The 12,211-nt window shown below is 36.4% G+C and overlaps 1 pseudogene; it reads left to right on the top strand.

Moving 5' to 3' along the window:
* LOC109205820 overlaps window positions 1-3,767 on the top strand; it is a 4,868-nt pseudogene extending 1,101 nt beyond the window's left edge.
* The last annotated feature ends 8,444 nt before the right edge of the window (window positions 3,768-12,211 follow it).

Raw genomic sequence — 12,211 nt, 5'->3', positions numbered from 1 at the left:
TGCGTAGAGTAATTATAGAATTGCATGCTGTTACTAGATTGGAATATGAAGTATGAGCATTTACTTGGAGATAAACTAAAAAAGACAGCTTAAAGCGAAGTAATGGAGCTAAAACAGTTTAGTTTTTCGATTGGTTCTTGGGGAAATTGGGTTTGGGGGGGGGGGGGGGAAGGGGGGGGGGGGGGTGGGGGGGTGGGGGGGGGGGGGGGGGGGGGGGGGGGGGAGGGGGGGTTGAAAACTATGTGGACTATTCTAAAACCCTCCGCTACTTCATTGCTGCAACAGTAGGTAATGAAACCTTGTAACTCATGGCAGGCCTTTTGTTTAACACTTCTCAGACAGTGGGCTGGTTTTCAGCTAAAGCATTTTGGTCATGCTGGTTATTGTAATTTTCTTCCATAACCACCCAAGAGTACTTCACTGCCACCTATTTCATCACCATCCAAGCATTCTCTCCTTCTCTTTATCATGATTTTCTCCCACAACCATACAACATGCTTCCTACACCCTTCTCATCACCATCACTATATTTTTTTTACTCCCTTCTTTTTCTCTATCCTACTTGTAAGCATCATCATTGTCTCTATAAAACACCATCTCTTGTTTCCTTGGTTCTTGATATGTGTGGCTACCATTGCCCATGGAAATTCTAGTAAATTCGTGATTGTAAGGAATCAACTTGAGGTTCGGCTCTATGCGGAAAGTGAACCTATTTTTCATAGGTCAGGGCTCGGACTCCTTCCATCAAGCTGTTTTGGGGTTGGAAGTGACTTTTGGTTTCGGTCTAACTATTTTTAATGTAGGTCCATACGAGAATCAGTAGCCTGAAGGCCCTGAACACCTATTACAATCCACTAATATCAAACTTGATGTTCTTCCTTTATCCATTTCTACTTATAGTTTGCTTCAATATTGAATGAAATTCTACTTGATCTCATTTAGTTGGCGCTGGTTTACTCAATGGGTTATGGAGTCTTATATTGCGCTATTTCAGGTCCCCTATTATCTTGCGGAGCTAACAGAAAAAGTTGCAGATGGTGACAGGATAAAAGTACTCAAAGCTTCACAAGCTAAGCTAAAGGTAAAGACTATAAGATATGTAATAGATTATATTCTGTGGGAAAATAAAATTTATCTTTTAGTGATATCTCCTCATTTTAATTTGCCTCTCTTTTAATATCTAGGAATTCATTTCATTCTGTGAGACAATGGAACTTGTTCCTGAAGAGGAGATGGAAACATTTACACAAGGTGGAGCTAATTCTTCTGTAGATCGTAGAGCTAAGAAGGTAACCTGGATTTAACCGTTGAATTGCTGTATATGACAGTTACTTTTAAGGAATTGGAACTTTATCACAGAAAGATTTGATTCTTTTACTTTTTTTAGTGACATTGAGTTACAAATGCATTGTTATTTTAGATTGCTCGTTTCAAACGGCAAGAGCTGCTGAGTCGAAACTACTTGAAATTAAGGAGCGGAAAGAGCGTCGTGGACGATCAACTAAAGCAGCTGCATTGTCAAGTCCTGTTGAGACTGAAGAATGATATGTGCTGGATGACGATGGAGAAGAAGAAAGGGAGGTTAGTTAATTCCCTAGTTATGTCATGGGCATGAGCATGGGCATTAGCACAAGCTTCTTTTCTTGTCATCTGTTTCTTCATCTGGTGTTGCAACTTTTATGACACACTTGCACTTAATTGTGATCATCCTTATGGTTCAAGCAATTAATTGAAACATTTCAGAAGCTGGTTAATTCTTAAAATAAATGATCTGATATAAGTTATAAAAAAGTTATAGTGTGTTGGTATGTATGTTGGTTAGCATCTAAGTAGCTGCTATAATGTTCTTTCAGAGGCTGACAAGTGAAGGTCGCAACATTGGAGCCCAGGGGCAGATGTAAAGTCCAACCTACGGGTCATAAACTCAATAGTTTTGGCTCGGACCCTGTATATGCGCTAAAAAAGTTTCATAAATAAATACAAATAATAGATTTCGAACTAGTAAATCAAATGAGTTTTTGTAGAATCCCGAACTTGAACCTATTAATTTTAAATCTTGGATTTGCCATTGTTGGAGCCTAAATTCTGTGGACTCTTGGATGGGCACTCATTATTTTGTTTGATTATCTGCATGAAATGTTTTATCATCACCTTTTGACCTAACTTCCTCACAAGATTTGCACAAAGACATCAATGACTAACAATCTTGCATTTTGGATGTGATTTTTTGGGAGAATCTCGATTTGCTCTTTAGATGCCATTTGATATATTGATTATACTAATATTATTCCCTCTAAGATACACACAGCCTGATTTGTGCAAATTTTCTGTCGCTTCTATTAGGTTATTTTTAATCTCAAGTTTTGGCTTCTCTATGTTCACTTCTGAGTAAATGTCTGATTCTTCAAAACTATTATGCATTGCAGGATGGCTTACAACTATCTCCTTGGGCCTCTGTAAGGTCTGCTAAGATCTTCTATACTCGTAGTTGATCTTATTTCTGTGCTTGATATCTTATGTTCATAGTTTCCAAATACTACCATGCAGGCCTTTGATCTGCTTGAAATGCTGAAGAAAGAGGAAGAAATACTTGTCTGCTGTCAAGGAGAAGCAGCTTCAGGTACTATTAAACCAACTCAGTCGAATTGGCTTCTTTTCTGTTATAATTTGTCATAGTGTCCTGGTAGCCTCTGATATGGCTATTGCTATCTGAACTTGTGTGTTCCATCCTTTATTATCTCTTAAATTATTTCATTTCATCAATTTATTTGATCATGTGGTTTCTGCCCCTATGCAAATTCGTAGTACAAGGCATTTTCCTAAGAGAGAGACCTCCATAGACTAATGTTCTGGAGCTTGTTGGGTTTGCAATGATCAACACAATCTAGATCAAGAGGGAAGTGATATAACTTAGATGACTGCATCACTGCTTCTTGTGGGCTTCACTCTAATTTCCATTATTTCTACCTTAGGGTGGTATCATTGGGGGTTTGGGGGTGGGGTTGGGGCCTTAATCTTTTGCTTAAGACTACCTAGAAGATCAGTAGTAATTGCACTGCTGTTCTTGACCTTTGTGATTTCCTCATCAATGTAAAGACAGCTTTGTACGCGTACTTTCTTACTTCTTTTGTAGGATGGGGAGAAAGAATTCTCTCAATCAATACTCGATGAACGCACCAAAAAAGTAGAAACTTGGCATCGTGATGCTGCCGCTCGAGCACACTATACAAAACCTGCAGCACCTATCACCTGTGCCACTTTTTGCACAAGATGTCATAGAAGGAGGCCAAGGTTTCGCAGGCACGATGAACATAAACCAACCACCTTTAATTTTTGGACCTGCAAGTCTTGTTGGTAGGAACCAACAACTGAAACGGGAAAAAATAGCTGCCCAGGTCTTTCAGCTCATTATAGGTATGCATCTTCTCTTCGAAGACAAAGTTAATATGGCTACTCCAGTTTTAGATCCTAGATGGACAAGTAAGTTAAGAACTAACGTGCATCTTTATTCAAATGCTAGAATGCCAACCATGAGCATGAAGAAGCTGGATTAACGGAGATGAATATGATGAACGAAATGGCAAGAAAGGAATGTTAAGCTCATGGAAGAAGCAAATTCCTCATGGTACCAAGGACGCCCCAAGTCCAGGCCAGGTGAAGATGATGAAGAAGATGATGATGACGCCGCCCCAAGACAAGGCAAGAGCAAATGGGATGAGAAGATGACAACCCGTGGTGTGGCAACAGAAGCTAATCCTTGTGGTTAAGGAAGCAATTGCTGCAGATCTTAAGAGTTTACACTTTACAACAATAACCTTTTTGAAGTAGCCACCTAAATTAAAACTCATTATCAATGCTACACCAGTTTGTCACTCAGTTGAAAACTATTTTATTATTGTTTTATTTCTGGCTTCATTTTTGTGTAATGTCTAAGTAGATGATGCATGGGAAAGTGGTGGTTATTGAAAGTTGATAATGTTAATTTTTCTAGTAGGTGTTGATTGGATTTGGTGTAACAACTGTATCTTGGAATATGGTAGAGGATAATTAATTTCAGTACTTTTATTTTGTCCAATAAATGTACTAGAGCTAATATTTTAAATGAAGCACATTTATAGTAATGCTCCGTAATTTACGTGCCAAAGATTGCATAATCATGCTTCGGCTTTTGTACCTTTTCTTTGCTAGGAACAAAATCAATTCGGCATTATCAATCATCAACAACAACAACGACGATCCAGTAAATCCCACTTGTGGGATCGTGGGGAGGGAAGGTAGTGTGTACGCAGATCTTACCCCTACCCAAAGAGCAGGATAACACACAATAGTGTAAAGTAAAGTATTTGTTGAGATTCTTTCCCGGAATTGTTGTTAGAGAGTGAAACATATATTATAGGGAAAATATTATATTTGTTATAAAATAATAAGAATAAGAATAATATTGCAGAGAAAAGTAGAGAGAGAATCTTATTGATTTGGGATGAATTACGATGGAATAGAACCTCTATTTATAGGGAGAGGTTGACTTAGCCACCAAGTAATAAACCCTAGAACTCTATAAATATGGACATTCCACAAAATAGAATTCTATTTATAACACTCCCCTGAATGTCTATTTCAACAGATAATGTGCTCGTTAAAACCTTAACCAAAGAAAACCCAATGGGAAAAAATTCTAGAAAAGGAAAAAGAGTACACATGTGTTAGAAATGCGCCTATTGTTGCCTCGTTAAAAAACCTTGCAAGGAAAACCCAGTGGGACAAACCTTGTAAGGGAAAAAGAGTGCAACGCGCATTAACTCCCCTGATGAGAGCATCAATTCACATCCTTGAGCCTTCGCATCCCGATCTTGTACACTAGCTTCTTGAAGTGTACGTTGGTAGAGATTTTGTGAACAAATCAGCCCTATTATCACTTGAACGAATCTGTTGCACATTAATATCACCATTCTTTTGAAGATCATGTGTGAAAAATAACTCTGGTGAAATGTGCTTTGTCCTATCTCCTTTTATGAATCCTCCCTTTCAATTGAGCTATGCATGCTGCATTACTTCATACAAAATTGTGGGTAGTTTGTCACATTTTCACACCACATTTTTTTGAATGAGATGTATTATAGACCTCAACCACACACATTCTCGACTTGCTTCTGAATAGCAATTATCTCAGCATGATTAGATGAAGTAGCCACAATTGATTGCTTAGTCGATCGCAGATATTGGCAGTGCCTCCCCAGTAAATTCAATAACTTGTTTGAGACGAGCCTTGTGGTGGTCAGATAAATACCCAGCATTAGCATAACCAACAAGATCGGGACTTGCAATTGTTGCCTAAAATAAGCCCATATCGGTTCCCTTTTAGATACCGCATATGTGTTTTGATTCCATTCAAATGTTCCCCTTGTGGGAACAGAGCTATATCTTGCTAAGACATTAACGAACAGTTATGTCAGGCCTTGTAGTATTGCAAGATACATGAGTGCACCAAATTGCACCTAAGATATGGTACTTCGAGGACCAGTCGCTCTTCATTCCTTTTCTTGAGGCCGGTCGAATGGATTCTTTATTCACACCTCAAGTGATCGAACAACCATCGGAGTACTATGAATGGTGCTCTCAATCCATGTAAAACCGTTTCAATACCTTTTATATGTAGGTAGATTGAGATGAAAATTCCGTTTGCCAAATATTCAATTTGCAAACCAAGACATAATTTTTGTCTTTCCGAGATCTTTCATTCTCGAATTCCCTTCTTTAAATAATCAATTGCCTTTTGGAGTTCTATAGGAGTTCAAAAGGTTTATGTCATCAAACATATACGGCAAGTAAAACAAATTCTGATGTTGTTTTCTTTATAAAACACATGGGCAAATGGCATCATTTAGATAGCCTTCCTTTAGTAAATACTCGACTAAGACGATTATACCACATTCGTCCTGATTACTACTTTGGACCATACAAAGATCTTTGCAATTTGATTGAAAATATTTTTCGGGACTTGAATTATGTGCGTTTGGCATTTTAATCCATCGGGAATTTCATTGTTATCTCATTATCAAGTGAGGCCATAAAGGTAGGCGGTACCCACATCCATTAAATGCATGTCAAGTCTTTTCATGGACAACAAAACTAATGAGAATAACGGAACGTTTATAGCATCCATAACGGGTGAATATGTCTCTTCATAATCGACCCCCAGGCCTTTGTGAAATCCTTGTTCAACAAGGCGTGCCTTATATCTTTGTACCTCGTTTTCTCCATTTCTCTTTGCGTACAAAGACCCATTTATAGCCAACAGGCTTAACACCATTAGGTGTTGGACTACATGCCCAAAAACTTCACGTTTCGCAAGTGAGTTCAACTTGATTTGGATTGGTTCTTGCCATTTTGGCCAATCATGTCTTTGTCGACATTCTCCAACAGACTGAGGTTCAAGATCCTCACTTTCTTGCATAATCTAGATGCAACATTATATGCAAAGCATAATCCACCATACGATACAATTTTGTCTTAATATCGATTGGATTTATGATATTAATTCTTATTTTTCAGGTCCTGGGCTCAAAATTTCATGAATATATTTATTAAATTTGTGGATTTCTTCATGAGATTTATGTACATTTATCATTTATTTTTTTTTAGAATTTCGATCTTTTGGAACCTAATGGTCTGCCACGTTTAGGCTTGCTTTGAACTCATTAGCTATGACACTAGAAGATTGTCCAATAGGGACATCAATACGATTGAAACATTCTCCGCAAGGGATATGTGATTTTGTTATCCTTTTCATATCCGTAAATGCATCTGGCATTTGATTTGGCTATTTCTTTGCAAATGAATAATCTTTTTGCACTCTTTTTTCACAAATAGAGTCACGTGATCAAGAATGAGAAATATGATGGATTTTTCCACAAAATTTCCCCGTTTGGTTTTCACCAACTTCTCCCCCTAATATTCTGGAAGAGTGTCTCATCGAATCGACATCTCGCAAATCGTGCAGTAAACAAATCCCCGTCAATGTTTTCGAGGTAGCGAATAATGGAGGGCGATTCAAAACCAAACATAATAATTCCTAACCTTCTTTGTGGACCATTTTGGTGCGATGTGGTGGTGCTACAGGCACATATACCGCTCATCCAAAATTCTTAAATGGGATATATTAGGTTCATGACCCAAAACTAATTGCAACGGGGAATATTTATGATAATTGTTGGCCTGAGGCGAAACTAGCATTGCTGACAAATGCAAAGCGTGACCCCAAACAGAAGTGGGTAACCTCGTTTTCAATGAGTAACAGTCTTGCTATCAATTGTAGAACGTTTAATTAAAGACTCCGCAAGGCCATTTTTGAGTGTGAACATGAGCTACAGGATGTTCCACTTTTATCCCATTGATAAGCAATAATCATTAAATGCTTGGGATGAAACTCAGCAGCATTATCAAAGTCTAATAGACTTAATGTTATCGGGAAATTGTGTCCGTAATCGAATTATTTGTGCCATTAATATTTTCAAACACGAGGTTCAAGATGACAATAGGCACACATGGGACCATCTAGAAGATGCGTCTATTAAGACCATAAAATATCTTAACGACCCACTAGATGGGTGAATAGGTCCACAAATGTCCCCTTGTATAATGTTCAAAAAACGCAGGGGACTCATTCCAACCTTTGTTTGGTGAGGTCTAATAATTAACTTGCCTTCATAACAAGAAGTGCAAGAAAATCATCATTTAAAAGAATCTTAAATTCTTTAATGGATGCCCGTTTGAGTTTTCTATAATTCGTCTCATCCGTAATTGATCCAGGGTGTCCCAATCGATCATTGCCAAAGTACAAAAGTTATTGGAATCGGTAACCTTTTGGTTTACAATAGAATGTGCCTCAATTGCACTAAATTCTTGTCCAATACAGGCCACAAGACAAAGATGGGAATCTTCTCAATAGCCCTTTTCTGGGCAGAGACATTTTTGGTAATGATGAGATATTCCAAGATTATTCTCATCTATGTCTCAATATGATATCCATTTTCGACGGATATCTTTAAAACTCAACAAGTTCCTCTTGGACTTGGAGGAGAACATTGCATTCTCTATGATAAGTATTGTTCCCTTAGGCAGAGTTATAGTAGCTCTTCCAGAGCTTCAATTAAATTACTACTACCAGAAATTGTAGTAAATCCTGCTTTACACGTACTTAAATGAGAGGAAATATTTCTTCTCTTTGAATATTGTATGTGTCGTCCACGAATCAATTAAACAAATACTTTTCCAATTGAACTTTGATCCAAGTTTACCTGGAGAGATATCGACATTTGTTTGATCCATTGAATAAAGACTGTTGCCTTTTTCTAATTTTGATTCACAGTGAAAAGTCTTCTAAGTCTTGATCAATTGTTTGCTAATTCTTCTCTAAGAGGTAAGTGAAGACAACGAAACACTACTGACTTACATACACAACCTTTCAGCATAGCGCAACTGGATATTGAAAAACAAAAAAACATGTTTCTTAATCTTCTTGAGACGGTAGAGTCTCGTGCTGATAACGTGTTATAAAATAATAAAAGAATAAAACAATATTGCAGAGAAAGTAGAGAGAGAATTCTTAATTGATTTGGGATGAATTACAAATGGATGAACCCTCTATTTATAGGGAGAGTGTTAACTTACGCCACCAAGTAATTAACCTAGAATCTCTCTAAATATGGACATTTCACCATAAAATAAAATTTCTATTATTAACAATATTGTTCAAGAATAGATGTATATATTTAGCAAATCAAATATGTTTTGATGAAAATTTTAGTATTAAAGATTGATACTAATGTTTTAATGTTTGTGTGAAAGTTGGAAATAGAGAATATTAGGTAATGAGTAAAGACAATGTTGAAGGAAAATGATTTTACCGAAAAGTGATGGAATAAGTTTTCCATATTTTTTTTTTTGAATCTATACAAACCAAATTACTATCAGAAAATCAATTGCAATATTTTATAAATAAATATATTTTCGAACAAATATAACCATCAATAACACAACACACCCAATCTACTAACCGGACGTGAACCCACAAAAATTCCAATCCACTTCCGAAAAATGCCTATAATTCCGGAGGTTCCCGCTTTCCCATGACGACGCTCAAAAAAAATTTCCCTAAGTCCCAATAAACTCTCCATCTATATATATCCACTTAACACTTTCTCTAAACTCTCAACACTCTCCAACCCCTACCCCTTTTCCTTTTTGGCACAATGCCGAGCAAACGGAGGCTTCTACACCGAAGGCTTCTACGGCGGCGGCGTGACGAATAAGAAGTCAAGGCACGTGCGGTGGAAAAGCCGGAATACAGTAGTGAAGCGGTTTCCTTCTACTCTACAGTTTTGAGTGTGATTTCGTAGAAGATGAAGCGTAGAAGTGAGAAACAGAGTGCGAGAGCTCGAACGAAAAATCGTCGTCTGCTCAAAAGGTGAGAAGAAGAGCTGCGCAAGCGATGACGAATCAGGAGTGTGCGTTTTCTGTGATCCGATTTCGGTTAGAGGCGCTTAATGCAGAAATGGCCTGCATCGCTACATTAATCACAAGGTTTTCTTTGCTTGATTGTTGCATTATTTTGAGTTTTTCATATGATTTACTGTTTGAGAAATAGTTAGCATTATAATACATTGATTAAGAAAACCTTATGAGAAATGCGTACTGTTTAGCAGTCCATGAGGTCTTTTAGTAGTAATATTGTTTCTTGTTTCTTTTAGCTGGTATTTAACATTTATGTAATATATTTTTTTTATTTTTACAATGAGCAGGATAGAGTGAAAGCAAATGGTAACCTATGAAACCTTAAATGAGTAAGTTTTGGAAAGGCTACATTAAAGTTGTTCATATTGCACAATAATTTTTGCCTTCTGTCCTTTGGCTTCATCTAGTTTAAGTTGGTATCAATATGTTCCTTATGTTATTATGTTTTGAATATGTCCAGCCAAAGATATGCCGCCCAATTAATCCAGGCTAAGTTCATTTTTACCCAGGCGAGTGGGTATGATGGTCAGATTTCAATCTCGGGGATGATGCCTATGTACAGTAAATACACAATGCTTAAGTATGTTAGCTTTCAGTTGGAATTATTGACACCTTTAAGATTTATTGTACTGTACTAGATACCATTTTGTTATTTCGTTTGGAGTTTCTAGATTCTAATTGACTTTCTTATACCATTTTGGTTAAGAGGTTTTTTTCCTTCACTACTTTGTTTGTGAAAAGAAGGAAGAACAGAAAAGTTGCTTGATTATCCCTTGAACCTTCGGATTAACAGCTCGTTTGGATGGGTCGTTTCTTAATTGTTATCGTATGTATTGTATTTAATAGCGATGTTTGTTTTGGTTTTACTTTAAAATTTTATTGTTCGTATTGTAAATCCGTCGTTACGTAAACGACTAAATGTGCCACTTTATGTAACGTCCAATTTGGTTGGTTGCATCGTTATCCTTTCTTTTTATCTCATCTCGCCTTTCACTTATTATTAAGTTATTTTTAATTTTCATTTACCCTGCCTTTTTATATAATAAATTTATCCTGTATAATAATTTTTCTTTATAATAATTGCTACATTTATCTTCATATTGCTGGTACATGAATATAATGAACACAGCAACGATAACAATCTATCCAAACATTGTATTCATCAAACGATACGTAAATATATACAATAAATACGATACATTAATGAAACGACACGTAACAACCACCAAACCCCAAGCTTTGTAAGTTACGTTTACACATATACCTTAAGTAGGAAAACACCTTAATAGAATGCATCAACCTTACCTAATATTCTTTCTAATTATAGCATATGCATCATTTTATTGGATCCATAAATATAGATTTAGTCATTATTTGCCTTTTTAATTTTTATAGGCTTCAACGATGAAGATGATTATAATATGCAAGAATTGTTGAATTTTTCAAGCTGTTGATGGTATGCAGGTATTTTTACTGCTCAATGGTTTTACAGACCAAAGATACTGGTAAGAAATTCTTAACTTAATGAAGCTAGTTTCTTATCTTTGTGATGTTTAAAATGCTTCTTAACTTTGTTCTTTCATTGGTAATTAAAGCCTCAATGACGCAGTTTAATCGACAACAAACCGTGTATTCTTTTCTGAAATCAAGGATGATAATCCTCTTGGTTGCCTTGTAAAGAAAATCAAGATTGTTCTATAACCTCAATGTATGGTTAGGCTTTTTGCTTTAATAAGAAAGAATACATTGGCCTCTCGTTTTAACAAGCAACACTAAACGTGTTGGTTTTTTCTTTGTAGGATAGCTACCGCTCAAGGAAATTTTTTGATATCAAATTCCTGATGATTTCTATGACATGATGTACCTGCTTCCATACTCATCATTTGTTTAAGTTCCCAACAAGGTATTTTTTCAAGTGTAGTGTTCATTAATTAAAACGGCTGAAAGCCAAACTTTTTCTCTAAAAGGTTGTTTGGTTATGTCAACACATTTTCTTGGGCCAAAAATCACTTTTCCTTTACAAGTATCTCAACTTTTAGTTTTATTTTCTCCGGTCAATACTTAGATATTATAGTCATTTTAAAAACAACAACGCAACAAATCACAAATCAAATATTTTAAAGCAAACACTACTTTAGTTTTTGTGGCATTGTTATCAAATCTCTAACAATAGTTTTTCAGAAAGTTATTTTCTTCTCCCCACCCAAAACACTAGAAACTATTTTTCCAGAAAACAATTATTGAAGAAATCATTTTCCTTTATACAAGCATCATAAGTGGAGATATCTTCTGATAATATAGATAACAAGCGATTGCGCTATTTTTGCCCGATGTTTCCGAGCCCCATAGTGAATCAGATTCTACTCCAATATCAGCGATAGTGATACTGGTAGAATGTTCAAAAGAAACAGAAGCTTGCAAAGAACCTCTTGGATCTCTATTCAGTTGTGGAGGCAATGTCCACTGGGTTGTGCCTGGGTGCGATATTGGTGGTGTTAAGCTTGTTACTGGTATGTCTGTTACCTAATATGGTTTTGTTCTTGTCCTTCCCCTAGTTGTATGTTGCTTTTGTTGAATTGTGTAAACCTTATCTAAAAAGTTTGAACTATTAAGATCGAACACTTTTTATTTAACTTGAATGTGCTTCAACGTAACCCTCTTCACATGCCGCAAACTACTTTTAACTAGCCAAGTGTTT

The sequence above is a fragment of the Nicotiana attenuata genome, unplaced genomic scaffold, assembly GCF_001879085.1.
Source record: "Nicotiana attenuata strain UT unplaced genomic scaffold, NIATTr2, whole genome shotgun sequence".
NCBI classification, from domain to species: domain Eukaryota; kingdom Viridiplantae; phylum Streptophyta; class Magnoliopsida; order Solanales; family Solanaceae; genus Nicotiana; species Nicotiana attenuata.
Note: the sequence above shows the minus strand (reverse complement) of the source record. Positions and strands in the feature narration are given on the sequence as shown.